The sequence below is a fragment of the Lepidochelys kempii genome, chromosome 11 (genome assembly GCF_965140285.1).
Source record: "Lepidochelys kempii isolate rLepKem1 chromosome 11, rLepKem1.hap1, whole genome shotgun sequence".
NCBI classification, from domain to species: domain Eukaryota; kingdom Metazoa; phylum Chordata; order Testudines; family Cheloniidae; genus Lepidochelys; species Lepidochelys kempii.
Genome location: NC_136390.1, coordinates 42,415,927 through 42,433,316, shown reverse-complemented (window position 1 = coordinate 42,433,316; position 17,390 = coordinate 42,415,927). Strand labels below are relative to the sequence as shown.

The 17,390-nt window shown below is 46.5% G+C and overlaps 1 protein-coding gene across 2 annotated transcripts in view; it reads left to right on the top strand.

The window, feature by feature from the left end:
- The first annotated feature begins 6,445 nt into the window (after positions 1-6,445).
- Positions 6,446-17,390, top strand: part of WIPF1 (WAS/WASL interacting protein family member 1) — a 100,498-nt gene continuing 89,553 nt past the window's right edge. For both annotated transcript variants that reach the window (XM_078847970.1, XM_078847967.1), the window contains exon 1: positions 6,446-6,690. The gene's annotated coding sequence lies outside the window, so the exon portion shown is untranslated. The remainder of the gene's footprint in view (positions 6,691-17,390) is intronic.

Genomic DNA, 17,390 nt, shown 5'->3' with positions numbered 1-17,390 from the left:
CTAGAGGGTTGTCTGCATCTACAATTTCTTCCAGGGGGAGGGAATTTGGGCTGGCAAAGCTAGGCAGGGAAAGGGCAGTTCTCCTACCAGACACTGGGAAAGCAGCACAGACCAGGCAGTGGAGAGCAGACTGCCTGGGACAGTTTGCCCTGAAAGACTTTGATAGCCTGTAAGAGGAGGACCATAGTGACCTGGCCAGAGGGCTAAGTCATGAAGAGGAAGCTGTAGCTCCTGGAGCAAGAGGGGCTGCAGGGTGAGAGAGGTTCATGGGTAGAGAGACTGCCAGAGAAGGGCACAGCACCTGGAAGGAGCTAACCTGCAGAGTGGCCAGGAGGAGGTGTCACAAGTGGTGAGTGGACCTGTGATAGTCTCATATAATACCATTTGCAGTTGCTGAGGTGGCCAGGGTTTGTACAGGGATCAAATGAGACAGGTCAGTTAAAAAAAGGAAGTCTACGGCTTGTTGTACATGTAATGTGCATAAATGGAAAATAATTCTCAGAACAAAGGTATATTGGAACAATCATAGAAGATTAGGGTTGGAAGAGACCTCAGGAGGCCATCTAGTCCACCCCCCCCCCCTGCTCAAAGTAGGACCAACCCCAACTAAATCATCCCAGCCAGGGCTTTGTCAAGCTGGATCTTAAAAACCTCTAAGGATGAAGATTCCACCACCTTCCAAGGTAACCCATTCCAGTGCTTCACCACTCTCCTAGTGAAATAATTTTTCCTAATATCCAACCTAGACCTCCCCCACTGCAACTTAAGCCCATTGCTCCTTGTTCGGTCATCTGCCACCAGTGATAACAGCCTAGCTCCATCCTCTTTGGAACCCCCCCTTCAGGTAGTTGAAGGCTGCTATCAAATCCCCTCTCACTCTTTTCTTCTGCAGACTAAATAAGCCCAGTTCCCTCAGCCTCTCCTCATAAGTCATGTGCCCAAGCCCATTAATCATTTTTGTTGCCCTCTGCTGAACTCTCTTCAATTTGTCCACATCCCTTCTGTAGTGGGGAGACCAAAACTAGACTCAATACTTCAGATATGGCCTCACCAGTGCCAAATAGAAGGGAATAAATCACTTCCTAGATCTGCTGGCAATGCTCCTACTAATGCAGCCCAGTATGTCATTAGCCTTCTTGGCAACAAGGGCACACTATTGACTCCTATCCAGCTTCTCGTCCACTGTAATCCCCAGGTCTATTTCTGCAGAACTGCTACTTAGCCAGTCGGTCTCCAGCCTGTAGCAGTGCATGGGATTCTTCCGTCTTAAGTGCAGGACACTGCACTTGTCCTTGTTGAACTACATCAGATTTCTTTTGGCCCAATCCTCTAATTTGTCTAGGTCACTCTAGACCCTATCCCTCACGGACGCTGACTTCCCCTCTGCCCTGTGGGTGCTCATTGCCCAGCCCCTGTAGCACCCTCGCCCTGCCCCAATTCCACCCCCTTCCCCCAAGTCCTCGCCCTTGCCCCGCCTCTTTACTGCCACTTCCCCTGAGCGAGCCGCATCCCCACTCCTCCTGCTTCCTCCTAAATGCCGCCAAACAGCTGTTAGGCACCAGGCGGGAAGTGCTGGAAGGGGGAGTAGCAGGGACTTGGTTCCTCCCGGGGAGGAGGAGGTGAGAATGGGGTGGGGGGAGCTTGGCTGCCAGTGGGCGTGGAGCACCCACTAATTTTTCCCCATGGGTGCTCCAGCCCTGCAGCACCCACAGAGTCGGTGCCTATGCTATCCCTACCCTCCAGCATATCTGCCTCTCCCCCCCAGCTTAGTGTCCTCTGCAAATTTGCTGAAGGTGCAATCCATCCTATCATCCAGATCATTAACGAAGATGTTGAACAAAACCGACCCTGGGGCACTCTGCTTGATACCAGCTGCCAACTAGACATCGAGCCATTGATTACTACCTGTTGAGCCTGACAATCTAGCCAGCTTTTCTATCCACCTTATAGCCCATTCATCCAATCCATACTTTAACTTGCTGGCAAGAATACGGTGTCAAAACTTTGCTAAAGTCAAGATCTATCATATCCACCACTTTCCCCATATCCACAGAGCCAGTTATCTCATTATAGAAGGCAATCAGGTTTGTCAGGCATGACCTGCCCTTGGTGAATCCATGTTGACTGTTCCTGATCACCTTCCTCTCCACCATGATTTTTCCAGGGACTGAGGTGAGGCTGACCGGTCTGTAGTTTCCCAGATTCTCCTTCTTCTCTTTTTTAAAGATGGGCACTACATTAGCCTTTTTCCAATAGTCTTGGACCTCCCACAATCGCCATGAGTTTTCAAAGATAATGGCCCATGGCTCTGCTATCACATCAGCCAACTCCCTCAGCACCCTGGGATGCATTAGATCTGGCTTCATGGACTTGTGCATGGCCAGCTTTTCTAAATAGTCTTTAACCTGTTCTTTCACCACTGAGGGCTGCTCATCTCATCCCCATACTGCGCTGCCCAGTGCAGCAGTCTGGGAGCTGACCTTGTCTGTGAAGACCGAGGCAAAAAAAGCATTGAGTTCTTCAGCTTTTTCCACATCCTCTGTCACTAGGTTGCCTCCCCCATTCAGTAAGGGTCCCACATTTTCCCTGACCACCCTCTTGTTGCTGTAGAAACCCTTCTTGTTACCCTTCACACCCCTTGCTAGCTGCAACTCCAATTGTGCTTTGGCCTTCCTGATTACACCCCTCAGCGCTGGCTCTAGGCACCAGCAAAACAAGCAGGTGCTTGGGGTGGCACAGTCCTAGGGGCGGCATTCCGGCGCCGGCCCTGCCGCCCCTAGAAATGTGCCCCCGCCGCCCCAGCTCGCCTCCACTCCGCTTCTGCCCCCTCCCTCCCAGGCTTGCCATGCACAAAACAGCTGTTTGGCGCAGCAAGCCTGGGAGGGAGGGGGAGAAGCCGGTGTGCTTGGGGGAGGCGGCGGTGGTGGAGCGGAGGTGAGCTGGGGTGGGGAGCTGTTCCTCTGCCCCTCCTGCCCCCCGTTACTTTCTGCACTTCCCCTGCTCACCTCCACTCCACCTGCTTCCCTGAACACGCTGCCTCTCCCTCGCCTGAGAGGGAGGGGGGAGAAGCAGAGCGGCGGCGTGTTCAGGGAAGCAGGTGGAGGGGAGGTGAGCTAGGGCGGGGGATTGCATGGTGGGGAGCCACAGGAAGCAAAGGGCGGGGGGAATGTGGCATGCCCGGGGAGGAGGTGGGGCTGGGGATTTGGGGAAGGGTTTGGGAAGGGGCGGAGTTGGGGTGGAGCCGGGGGCGGGGAGGGCACAAAAAAAAGCGGGGGTGGCCAAAAATGTTTTTGCTTGGGGCAGCAAAAATCCTAGAGCCGGCCCTGACACCCCTGCATGCTTGAGCAATATGTTTATACTCCTCCCTAGTCATCTGTCCGAGTTTCCACTTCTTGTAAGCTTCCTTTCTGTGTTTAAGCTCACCAAAGATTCCTCTGTTAAGCCAAGCTGCCATTTTTGCTATTCTTTCTACATATCGGGACGGCTTGTTCCTGCACCGTCAATAAGGCTTCTTTAAAATACAGCCAGCTCTGTATTGGGCTCAGAGGGACAGTAGCGCACAAAGGAGAGTCCTTCTCACCCTTCTACCCACAACAGCTAAAAAGTGATGCCCTGGATAAACCCTGCTAAGCTACTACGTCACCAGCACTTTTGTTTTGAGAACTATTTTATTCAGGTACTCAGCACTGGGCTATGAGGCATTATTAACAGAAGTTTCCTTTCTAGAAAACTGGAGGAAGCCTAGGTTAAAGGAAGAAGAATCTGTTGCTTGCCTGCCAAAGCAATTTCTATATGAACAAGTTAATTGAGGTAAGACGACAAATCCTGCTCAGAGGCCTCATGTGGAGAGGGGTAATTGACCTCCCCACATATCTCCTTCCCACTGTTTAATTATGTTTGTTTTTTCTGCTGCCTGCCTCTCTGCCTGCAGCATCATGTCTCCAGAGCTGCACTACTCTCCCCTGCTGCCTGATCTCAAAGCTATCCGAGGCAGGCAAGGCCTGGGGTTGAAAGACCATTCTGTTGGGAGGGCTGGAACTATCTTTCAACCCTGATTCAGATATGCTGCTATTCTACCTGGAAGGTCAGGGCAATGCTAAAGTGACTGAGATAGCATGTAGCACTTTCACTTTGCCAGTGGAACTAATGGCCACATAATAGCACTGAGGCCAAGAACCCAGCAGGATTCACCAAGTGATCATCCTGTCTGGATAAGAAGTACTTCCTGAGTTCAAGGGGGGAATCTTAAAAAAAAACAGAGATTTGGAAGGGATGTAAGCCCTCCTGCTTCAGGCCATAACCTCCCTCTAACAATTGGGGGTTAGGAATAAACTTTCTCTGGGAGCAGGCTACCCTGTAACCACTTACTGGGGAGTTTTTTGTACCTGCCTCTGAAGTATCTGGTGCCACTCCTGGAGACAATTGGTGTGATCTAGTCTGACCATTCCTATGCATTTATGATGGCAGGAAATAAGTTGGCTTGTTCTTGTGACCTGGTTATAACTGGCTTTCTCCTCTTGATTCTCATACTCTGTTTGACTCCCATGCATGGTGTTACTGGGGTGGAGTAGTGAGTGTTGCTGGAAGAGTGTGCTGAATGCTACTCTTCACCTTATAAGCTTTTTCATTCTTTTTTATCTGCCTGCCCACTCTCTAGTTACTTCTAAGATATACCAGTTTTTCCCAAACTTTTCTCCCCCTATCGCTACCCAAATCCCCTATTTACCTGTGAAAGGACACTTTATAAACAAAGGTTTCAGAGTAGCAGCCGTGTTAGTCTGTATCCACAAAAAGAAAAGGAGTACTTGTGGCACCTTAGAGACTAACAAATTTATTTGAGCATAAGCTTTTGTGCTCAAATAAACTTGTTAGTCTCTAAGGTGCCACAAGTACTCCTTTTCTTTTTATAAACAAAGAGGATATATTAGATGATGTACAGTGCCTCAAAATGGGCCTGTATCCCTCTTAACTTCTGAGAATTAAATATATGGCTAAAGGTTTTTATATGCCTCAGAAAATGCCTTAATTATACAATGTGTCGCTATAAATTCTATGGGATTTTAATATAACCCCTGGAGTTTGTGAATGCTGACCCCTGTCATAGGACAAGGATAATCACTTTTGAATGCTGACTGGATCATGTGATGGCGGGGGTCATGAAGAAAGTTCACTTTTATATTGGCATCTCTGTGTGTGTGACCTTTATTTAACAAGATCCTTTAGAAAATGCCTACCCTCCTGTTTGCATCCCTGGTCTATGTGAGTGCACACTCTGAGATGTGCTATGCATGTAATGCCTTTCCTTCAAACTCCTGTCCCTGATCCATTGTAGGGCAGGAGAGGTGTAGTACAGCCTACGCCAGCAGCTGTGCAACCGCCTGTGTTCATACACACTCCATAAGAGAACTCATCTGAGGGGTGTTGTTTGGCTGTGTGCCTGTTCCCCCTGTGTGATGCCCCAGCCCTGCACAGACAGCTGGCATGGCAGACCTTGAGCGAACTACCAATGTCTTAGTCTGTCTTCCTACTACATTCCCCTGCTTTTTGTCTTTTTAGGGAGAGGATGTTTACCCTTTGTCCTGGAAAAGTATAATGCATCGACTGAAGATGGATACTCTTCCAAAAATGATTAACTACCTGCTTTTTTCCCTTGGCCTATAGCAAGGGCACCCTCTTTCATCTGATTTCTTCTTTGTCCAGTTTGTAGACAGTCTTTGGAATGAGAACAGCCGCTCCTCGGCAAGCAGGTTAAGAGTGAGGGGCAGGAAGTGTGAACCCCGTCTATTTATTATCTATATGGGGGATAGCTGTGATGGTGCATGGGTTGCCCGGGGGCTGAGAGTCACCTGGATACCCCCTGCCTCCCTTGAGAGAGAATTGCTTGCGTTTAACTGGGCGTCACCTCTGGCCACCACCAGCCCGTTAAGAGCCCAGGGGGGAGAGATTGGGTAACTACCAGATCTTACAGGCCGCCAGTTTAAAAAAATCAAATCTATTAATAAAACACTGTTCAACTGATAGGCGGGTCAGGCAAAGTGAAATTCAGCGTTTCATTTTAATGGCGGGGAAATGTGGATTTTATGGGGGTTTTTGTGGGAGAAGTTTGTTGTTAATCACAGAAAACAGGCGCGCCTTGCTGATGATACTGAAGGATGGAGGGGAGGAAATACAGCTCCCGCTGTTTAGAGTCCAAAACACAGAACACTTCCTTTTTAGAAAGTTAAGGGGCAGCCGTTTTAAGACCGTAACATTTCTTCAGCGGAGCCGAGGCTCGAACCCCCGTTGCTCGCTCCTCCTGCGGGTCTGGTCCCCAGCTCCTGCCCTTGCAACAACGGGGCTGGGCTTCCCGGGCAGCGGAGCTTGCGAGGAGCCGCTCCGTGCCAAGGGCAGGCGGTGGGCATCGGCCCTGCCGGCGCGTCACTCGGCTAATGGGCATGTGCAGACACGTCGCACATGCTCATTCGGACCAGCTCCGGAGTCGGGACATGTGCAGAAGCAAAGAGGGCTCCCTGGGCAGGTTCTGCTCTGGCTGCTCCGGGGGCTTTTCCTGCGGCTGCCCAGCCGCTCACGGGCTCTATAAATAGTTTCCCGCCCCAAAATGCTCCGGCCGCTACAGCGGCTGGCTAAGAGGCGGGCGCTGCCTCCCTCGCCCGGGGCGTAGGGAGCCCGGAGGGACCCAGGCGGAGTGCGGTAAGGGGGACGCGGGGGCGGGAGCGTTGTCTCTGGGTGGGGCTGGCAGCGCGGGGCGCCTCGCTCCTTGCCCCCTGCCCGGGGGTAAATACAGGGCAGCAGCTGGAGCGCGGCGCTGCCGAGTTGCCCGAGGCGGCGGAGGGCTCGGGAGCAGGGGAAGCTGCCGGCTGGGTTCGGGGCTTGTTTACTGCAGCGGAGTCCTGGGGGTGCTCGGGGTGCTCAGAGCCGCGCTAATGAGCCCCGTCCCTCACCCGCCGCCCACCCCCGCGCGGATCGCCGCAGAGCCTCGCGCCGCTTGCCCCTGGCTCCCTTCCCCGGGCCAGGAGCTGCCTCCCGCCCCGTGCCTGCCCCCAGGCACCGGGGACCCGCCTTGCTCCCAGCCCCCAGGCCGGCCGGGGCGGGCAGCCTGCTGGCTCTGGCCCGGAGGCGCAGCCTTTCGGGAAGCGCTTGAGCTGGGCTGCTCGTCCAAAGTTTGCGCGCCGGGGGAAAGGTCCCTGCCTGCCTGTCACAGCACCACGCCGCCGAGCCGTGTCTGGCGGAGCCGCGGAAGGAGGCGGGCTGGCCTGGCCAGGCTGCGAGTCGGGGACTTCCTTGTGAAAGGAGCGAGCGAGCGAAACCGCGCCTGTCTTACTGCGGTGACACTGAAGCTGAATTCTTGCCTATTTCTGTTTTCCAGACCTGTCTGTCTAACCCTTGGATAAGCTCCCTGCATTCTGAAGCAGCTCCCGTTCTTCCCAGCCGTCTCCATAGACTGTGTGCCCTTTTATTGCCACCCTTTTCTGATTTTCCTTTCCTTGTGCTCTACCTTCTGGACTGCTGCCGTTGGGGTATTTTTGGAGGGGCGGCTGGATGGAGCATGGTTGGACTGTCTATTCCAGGGGTAGGCAACTTATGGCACAGGTGCCAAAGGCGGCGGGAGAGCTGATTTTTCAGTGGCACTCACGCTGCCCAGGTTCTGGCCACCATTCCTGGGGGCTCTGCATTTTAATTTAATTTTAAATGAAGCTTTTTAAACATTTTAAAAACCTTATTTACTTTACATACAACAATAGTTTAGTTCTATATTAAAGACTTATAGAAAGAGACCTTCTAAAAACGTTAAAATATATTACGGGCACGTGAAACTTTAAATTAGAGTGAATAAATGAAGATTCGACACACCGCTTGTGAAAGGTTGCCGACCTCTGGTCTATTTTGTTAGTAAGCTGTGGGGCCAAATGCTGCCCTTCCTTAAACGCCATAATTCTGCCCTACCCTAAGTAGATGTGTTCCAGCTAACATCAAAATGCCTGTTCCTGCCCCTGTAAGTCCCATGCAGCCAGATCAAACTGGAGGAATTGGGGGAGGCCGGGACACATTAAGCTCCTTCCGTTTGTGACACCAAACTAAGATGCTGTCTCTGTAGATTGTGCAGATCTAAGAAAAAAAGAGGGATGCCCATCTTATGAAGTGCTTTGATCAGTAGTTAAATGGTATATGCTGGTATTTTAAATTGTCTAATTAGGCTTCAGAGTTAATACCCCATGGAGATTGATGGAGCAATTCACCTTTCTGAGCTATTTTTTCAGGCTTGCTTGCTTTATTTATTTGTAGACTCAAGCAGAAATCACTAAATCAGTTTACGTTCTCTTCAGAATCTGAAGTGTGTTGTGTGTTTTGTCTTTTGTTTCTGCATTTGTCATTTGTGTACAACCAATTGAGCCAAGGTTGGAGCAGAATTTGGCCCTGTGACTTTGGGTAAGAGAGGTTCAGATTTCCAAAGCATGAAACTTCTTGTTATCCCTTTTTTTAATTTTTAAATGTTGCTTGAGAAGGGGGAATACATTTGGCTAGAGCCAGGCATACAGGAGTGATGTGCAAGATTCTCCCATGATGCTCTGCCAACTTGCCTCTCTCCTGACCTCCTGCCCCCCCTTGCCATATCTTTCCTCGGCAGAGTCTGAAGGTTTTGGAGATCAGACATTCACCAGGGAGCCAAAGTGACCATCAGACTCCTTTCAGGTGTTGCCTAGATAGGTGATTTTTGTGTGTGGTTGTTTTTTTTTTTTCATCTTCTCTAGAAATGGAAGGCTATTGCTGAGCTGAGGCAAACAACAGCCTGCAGGCCTGCCCCAGGCGACAGCCTTGTTAAGCATAGCATATACCATGGCTTATAGTAGAAAGACACAAGCAGATTCTCTGTGCTGTTAATACACGTGGGGAAGGTGTATGAAAAGTGGGAAAACATGGTTGTTCTAATGTGCTCCCACCTGTCTGGCCAGTGGGAACACATGAGAAGAGAGCAGGAACAGAAAGACTGAGAGGGTCAGAGGAAAGCTACACAGGAAAAATAACTTTTTTTTTTTTTTACAGAAAACCCTCCAGCAGAAGCCTGGTAGGTATGTGCTTTCCTTGTAGGATGGTTAGCTATTTTTGACAGTCTCTGTGGTTATTCTTCTTCCATTCTTTCTGTCTCCAGCTGCTGCTGTTTTTTTTTATCCTGCCAGTACTTTGGGTATATCTACAGTACAGTGGTACTGATGCAGCTACACTGCTATAGTCCTGTAGTGTAGACACTTCCTACAGGAAGGAAAGGGGTTGGTCTGTCACTGTAGTAAATCCACCCCCTCGAGAGGTGGTAGCTAGGTTGACAGAAGAACTATTCCATCTACCTAGCAGTGCCTATACCGGGGCTTAGGTTAGCTTAACTACATCTCTCAGGGGTGTGAATTTTTCACATCCCTCAGCATGTAGACAGATCAACCTACATTTTAGATGTAAGCCAGGCTTTTGTCTCTTCCCCACTTCTCTCTGCTGCTGCTTTTCTGCTCCATGTTATCTTCTTCCCATGGAGTTCATTGGGATATTGGCCCTTAATGTGTGTCTGTCTCTTGCATAGGTCCTTGAGTTACAACTTAAATCACTATGTTGTCCAGTCTCTCTTCCAAAATCAGTAAAAATGAATGTACTAGGAATATTATGTGACACACACTAAAGCAACCTGTTTGGCTGTCTTCTCTTCAGAGTGGAAACTCTCTGGGGCAGGGTCTGTATGAAACATAGAATAGTTAGTTTAGCACAGTGAGGGGCCTCATTCTTGGATTCAGTTGGCAACTAACCACAACCATAATAAATGGTCATACCTCAGTTATTCCTTTTCAGATGCACACACTCTGTATAGCTAACTTGAAACTAAAGGTGGCGAGAACCAACAGTTCTGCAGCTTTTTGTTGTTTGTTTTGCAAATCTTTTCGTAATGCTCTGGATACAGCGTAACATTTTCGTTCAGTATTTACCATCCCATCTGCCTTGAAATGGGAATTACAAGCACTTAAGTTATCTTGGTGCACTCCAGTATTTCTTTAATAACTTGAATGTCCTCTACTGAAATGTAACTTTCTACAGTAACACACCACTCATTGAATGGCAGCAGATATCCTTATGTCTCCTGTAGGAATGAAACTCCAAGGGACTATTCTTCCTTTTTCACCCCTAAAGTACTCACACCAGGATCCCATAGCTGCATCTGGATTCTGGACTCTAGCCCTCTTACTTACACAGTTGCTTCTGCGCTTAGTGTAGACCCAAAGAAAATCTGAACTGTATTGGAAGCAAGCCATTACCTCTGGCAGACTGTGCTCTTCCATTCCCCCCAGCCCCTGCAGCCTCACGTAAGACAAAAATAAGACCCTAAATGTAAGATACCAGAGGGGCTAATGACAGGTGGGTGCTATCCTAGCCTCTTTGTGAAGGCTGCTCATTAAAAGACGGTGTAGTAGGACTGCCGGCAAGACTGAATCTCCATGAGACGAAACTTAAAAGGGAAATGACCTGGCTGAGTCACTCCCATGTTTGCCCAGGCGCTCTGACCGACCTCACCGAGGTCAGCTAAAAGAACACCCTGGAGTACAGCGACAATGGCTACCAGTCATACTGCACTGTCTGCTGCCAAAAGGCAATGAGCTGCTGCTGTGTAGCAATGCAGTACCACGTCTGCCAGCACCCAGGAGACATGCGGTGATGGTGAGCTGAGTGGGCTCCATGCTTGCTGTGGTATGGCGTCTGCACAGGTAACCCAGGAAAAAAGGCATGAAACGATTTCCTGCCGTTGCTTTCATGGAGGGAGGAAGGAAAGGGGGAGCCTGAGGATATGTACCCAGAACCACCTGCAAAAATGTTTTTGCCCCATCAGGCATTGGGATTTCTACCTAGAATTCCAATGGGCAGCGGAGACTGCGGGAACTGTGGGATAGCTACCCACAGTGCAACGCTCCGGAAGTCGATGGTTGCCTCAGTACTGTGGATGCACTCCGCCAACTAAATGCACTTAGAGCATTTGTGTGGGGACACACACAATCAACTGTATAAAAACACTTTCTACAAAACTGACTTCTATAAATTCGACCTAATTTCGTAGTGTAGACAGCCTCAGCCTGCAACATCCCTTCTTTATTGTCCCTTACCATTATCTCACTGAAATTCTTACATCTACCACATTGTTTCTCTGTTTGTAAAAATTGCCATGCTTTCTTGGAAGCAGAAAAGACTGTACCTTTTGGCTGGTGGTATAGTAGCAACACAGAAACAATAATCCATAAGTCTCCCCAAGGAACAGAGCTCTTCCTTAAAGGCACATACACTATCTCCAGTTACATCATAGTGGTGCCCTTGCATTACAACTCAAAAATCACTTCAGTCTTGACTAAATTGAATATCTGGACCTTTGAGTTACTGTTTGGAAACAATGAGAAAAGATATTGCGCCTCCTCCCCCCCCCAAAAAAAAGGGGGGGTGGGGGGAGAAAACTTGTCTAAAGAATTTGTGAAATGGGCAACACATGTATCCAAAGCCTAACAATGAGCTGCTGTGAAATGGTGTAAAACTTCCATTCTGATTAAAAGTGGGTGTTCTCACTGATTTCTCTTCTTCTTCTTGATAACTTGACACCTCAGGACTAATTTAGACACTTTCTCCTTTGTGACTTCATTCCTGCATGTGGTGTAGTTTTAACTTTTTAAGCACTGGATCTGGTGTAATATGTATTGTAAAGGGGGAGTGTGATTGTGTCTTGGTTCACAACTGCTCAATAAGTCTCCGTACGTTTGAGAGAAATTTCAAATAAGCATTGCTGTTATAAGTTGCAAACAAGTCTCCTATTTTGGGTAGGATAGCTTTTATACTTGGCAATATTAAAGGGAAAATACTAGAACTGGCTTTAAATAATAGGTCTTGAAGATATACATCGTATTGCATCAAGCGCATATCAAAGTGTTCACATTCTTCTATTTGATGTTTCTTCTTTCAAAGAGGATCATGAATCATCTGTCAGTTAATCAGCCATGCAAGTTGCTAACTTATACTAGTTATCAAATAGCCCAGGGAAATGCATTATAAAAAACCTAATTTAACGAAGTTGTCTAGGACGCTGCTTTGTAGGGCACATATTGTTGAACAAAAATAATGAAATATTGATGGATTTTTGCAGTAGCCATTCCTCTTGCAATATCAGTTTGATGCTCTGAGCTGTAACATTGACACTGTGTAGATTAAGGCTGAACATGAGATACAGTTTGGCCACTAGCATGCGGCATGATAGATACAGCATACGAAATCTGCAGAACTATTTCAAGAAAGCAGCAATAAATATATTTTTTTCTGTGTGGAATTATTAGCAAAGTGCTGGATAGTTCTTGCATGTTTTCTACATCTAGATACTTTTTTTCCAAGAAAACATACAATGAAATCAGTGTCTGGACCACAGTACTCCAGTGTTAGGGGTTGGATAATTAAATAATAGAGATGGTCTCCGCAGCATTTAAAGCTAGAAGAATAAAAACCGACTGCTGTTGAGTCTTAAGATTTGAACCTTTAAAGGATGCTACAGAGCATTCGACATGGGGGTTTTGCAAGATGAGGAGACTAAAGACCCATGCCTATAACAGAATGACATACAAAGGCCTGAAAGAGCTGCTCTCTCCAGGCCCAATCCAACTGCCATGGAAGGCTGCCTGCCACTGACTTGGAGGGTGTCAAAATTATATCTGGTAATATCGACCTCCTCTCTTGTGGGTGCAGGTTAAACCAAATCTGAGAGAGTAATGAAGTTGAGAGTAGTAGAAAGTTTGCCTAGCTCTAGTAGGAGATAAATTGGAAACACATCAAATAGCTTGACCTGCCTGTTTTATAAAGTGGATTATTAACACTGTGTCAAGTTATGATGCCTGTCTAGGATGTATTTCAGCATTTGGTTCTAATTACAGATAACTAAAATTTGGATTTAAAACTCCTAATTTTGTAGCTAAATTACCTTCCTGAGATAAACTCAAAGATTCCTTTGGCTTATTAAGATGTTTATACAAGACTTGCCTTCTTGAATCTTTCCATAGCGTGTATACACTATCCTGCTCCTCTTAGGGCTTGTGTCCTTTGAAGACTACCCACCCTCCACACCATTATTACATCGTTTTATTTTTGTTTAGTGCAAACTTTAACATGCATCTAACCATAGAGAAAATACAGGATGTTCTCTGTACTGTGGAAAAGAAAAGAGGCTAAACAAATAGCCAATTGCATACTAGACCTAGGTGCCTTTCTTAGCATTTTTTCTTCTGGCTTCAAATGTCTTGTTGCACATGCCACTATACGTACATTTTCTGAAGGGGTGGGGCGGGGGTCTCTCTCCTTTCAAATATTTTTGATGAACTTAATGGTGATTAAAGGTGTGAGATTGAGATCACCCTGGAATGCGAAGTACTCTGACAGCTGTATAGGTACAATGTAGGAGCAGCAGAGCAGACTTCTCCACTAATATTCTTCAGCCTTGACCTGGAGGGGAGAACTTCTAGTCTTGAGAGGGGAGTAAAACTTATGTGCCCATTCAATCTTTGGCCTCTCTTTGCTGAGACTGCTATTAGGGACCTAGCTGCCATGTGGAAAGGTGACCACTAGGAACTGGACTGGTGGTAGACACTGTACAGATTCCTAGAAAGACCATCCCTACCTCCAAATAGTTTAGACTCCTAAACAGAGAAGCCTTCCAAAGAGATTGGGGGGGGGAGGGAATACAGAAGCACCGAGAGGTGAGGTGATTTTCCTAAGGTAATACAGCAAGTTTTGTGACAAAACTGGGAATGCAACCTAGATCTCTCGACTCCCAGGCTAGTGGATTATTCACTAAACTACACTGCTTCTCAACATAAGGCTATCGCCTCCCACTGCTCAACTTTATAAATCAGTGAACAGCAGGGGTTAGTCCACTTTATTGATCTTATATTGGTTACTCATCTGTCATGCTCTATTATTATGTTTTAATGTTTTTAAAAGTCATCCACAGAATCAGTTTAAAACTTGCATTTTAAAAAATAAAATGTTTAGAAGTAAACAGAGCAGCATATGCAAGGGAGCCTTTTGGGAATTAAGCCTGCAGAGTTAACTGTGTCTCTGTTTCGAATTCCAAATGCTCTGAACAAGGGCCCATTCAGCTCTTTGGTTATAAGTTATGCTGAATTGTATCAAGAAGAGAGAAAGTGAATCATAGAGAGAAGCTTCAACTTAGTGTTTAATTCTGTTGCTTTTATTTCAGTAGCTCATTTTTTGGGTGATGAGGCAGGATTCTACTTTCTTTCCTGTTTCATTGGCAAAATTATTTGCCTAGAACGTAACTTGTGCAGGTCATCTGCTAATTGCTAGCATCTGTGAAACTCTACTAGGTTATATAAGCATAGTTAAAAAGTCAGTAAAACCTTGCATCGTTCAGATTTGTCCATTTTATACTCCATAATAAGAGCTTGACTTTGTGACTAACTCGCAACGGATAGCAAAATCTAAAGAGGGCAGAGGTATGAACTGAAAGCTGTGAAATCCTTTAAGTCACAGAAATGATATAATAATGTGTCATTTTATTGTCAATACAAGTGTTATAAAGATCAGACAAAGTATTGTGGTGCTATATTGTAAGGAGAGTTGTGTGTCAAGAGTTACTCTAGCAGCTGAGTCTGCCAGATAAATAAAGCTGAATTGTCCCTTAGCCAGACTGCAATGTTAGTGATAAACCAAAAGGCTTGTGCTCTAAAATGTATCGCAGATTAGACACTCTCAGTGACAGAGCAAGCTGAACTATTCAATCTTTTCTAAAAGATGAGCCCTCAAATGGGACACATGTACAGTAGAAATAGTTGACTAGAGAAATATCCCTCCATGTGAGAGATCGTCCAGGGCTCACTGATCCAAGTTGGTTAAAGTCCCAATGTTTATAATGCTCAATATGTCTGAGACTTCTGTTTACCAACATCAGCCACTAATTACTGATACCTAAGGGAACAGTACTTGTATCCGATGAAGTGGGTTTTAGCCCACGAAAGGTTACGCCCAAATAAAGTCTTTAAGGTGCCACTGGACTCCTTGTTGTTTTTGTGGGTATAGACTAACACGGCTACCCCCTGATACTAAGGGAACACAGTCAACTTGAAATCTAATAAGTCAAAATTTTAGTTGTAGATCATGTCCTCTCAGTCTCCCTGCTGACTTGTGTTATACAATCACATTTTCCAGCTTTGTGGTGTTTCCCCTTTGCTGGCTAACAGACCCTCACAGACAGAGGAGACCATGGAAATGACTGCATACAAAGTGCAGTCAAATGTGCAAAACAACCAGAAAAATATTTTGTTTTTTGTAACAGTTCTCTTAAGTGTTTAATTGTAGCAATTGAAGGGGAAAGGGATTTCAAAGAAATGTGACTTCAGTTGGGTGTCCATTTTTAAACCAAAGGTCCTGCACTAATAGCTTAGAACTGTGTGCTCTGGCTTCACACTCGGACTACTAAAAGGAAAGGAGGACTTGTGGCACCTTAGAGACTAACCAATTTATTTGAGCATGAGCTTTCGGGTATTTTTTCATGCTTTGTGTGTATAAAAAGATCTTCTACACTTTCCACAGTATGCATCTGATGAAGTGAGCTGTAGCTCACGAAAGCTTATGCTCAGATAAATTGGTTAGTCTCTAAGGTGCCACAATTACTCCTTTTCTTTTTGCGAATACAGACTAACACGGCTGCTACTCTGAAACTCAGACTACTAAATCTTTAAGCCCTATAAAGCCAGCAGATCCAGCCACCTGAGATTTTCCCTGCCTAGGAGAATCCCCTGGGTAGCACAGAGCCTTTGTAGTGGCTCCTACACTACTGCCCTCTATTCATTGATGAAGGGTGTCCCGCTTGGGGCAAGGGGCCATGGCTGGGACATTCCTAGACCCTGGCAATCCCCAGCTCCTAGAATGGCCTTCTAGAGCCATGGAAGATGGATGTAAATTACAGCAGCTTTTTGCCCCCTTCTGGTCTTGTACTGAGTGAAATGTGCGTGAGCTGAAGAGCTGAGCCAGGGCCTTGGCATCCATAACCTGTTTTCAGCTGAATTCAAGATGATACTTTTTCAGCTCCCATTAGCGCAGAGAACAGTTCATTCAAATCAATAGATGTGTGGCTTCTGATGAGAACTTCCCATGAGTGCAGGAAGATCCTTCCTTTTTGTAGGTAACCCAACCTGAAATCTAGCAGGTTTCATATCTGGTGTCTGCTTTCTTTAATACTTGAGAGAGGTGGGAGAAGAGAATGACCCTCTCTCCTTCCTCCTTTTGCTTAAAAAAAAGACTCAACCCCCAAAAGCTAGTAGTAGTCTGTTGTGAAAATGTATTTTCTGACCAAATTTACTGGACTGATCAGCATTTGATCTGTATGGACAAGGTCAACAATTAAATATTTAGCTCTTGTCTCTTTCAAATCACTTTACAAACATTAACTAATCCTCCCAACTTGAGCACTGTGACCACTATCATTTTGGCATCCTGATAGCCACATTGCACAAGCAACATTAATGCTGGTATTTCCTTACTTTTCTGAGTGCTTGACTTTGTGACCTGAATGTTCTTCTAATGTAGTTGTTTGGATCTAATTTCCTACAGTGTTTGCCTTTTAAAAAAAAGAGAAAACCTGAAAAACATCATGTGGAACATTCTGATTCACCTTTAGATCCACCAACTTCTGCCACTTGAGTTAACAGGGTAACTGATAACAATAGTAGGTTATCATCCTCTTTATGGGTAGCCACTAGAGGGAGACAATACAGGCTACATTTTTTTCTCAGTGGGTTTCACAGAGAGTTGCTGACAGCAGATGAATGGTGGGACTCGGGAATCCTGAGCTCTATTCATGCTTCTGAGAGGGGAGTATATCTAGTGATTTATTGTCCCACTTCACCCTCCCCGACTCCGCTCCATGTCCCCCTTTCTCCCAGTCCACCTCCTCACCCTTCTCCATTCTAGCTGCCTCCTCCTGTTCCACACTGCTTGGGTACCATCCAAGGGGGAGCTTTGAGGCATGGGAGAGACAGTCTTCCTTCTCTCAGTCCCTGTGTGTGACACCATAGTGACCCATGGCAATTGCAGGGGAAAGTGTCTCTCAGTCCCTGCAGTCCTGGGCTGGAGTATGTTCAATGCAGACTGAATCTTCAGCTACCAAACTCTATCAAGTCTCTCCTGAGCATAATTTGGGCTGATTTGCACAGGGACAGCAAAAGCACATCCCTGACATTAGGGTGGCTTCTCCCTGCCAAATTTCAAGCCGTTGTTCCAAAGCATGGAAGCGCGAGAATCTCTCAGTGAAATGATAGTAAGAGTATTTTAACGTGGGCGAAACAATGTATTTTTTTCAGAACTAGGTCAAGAAAATG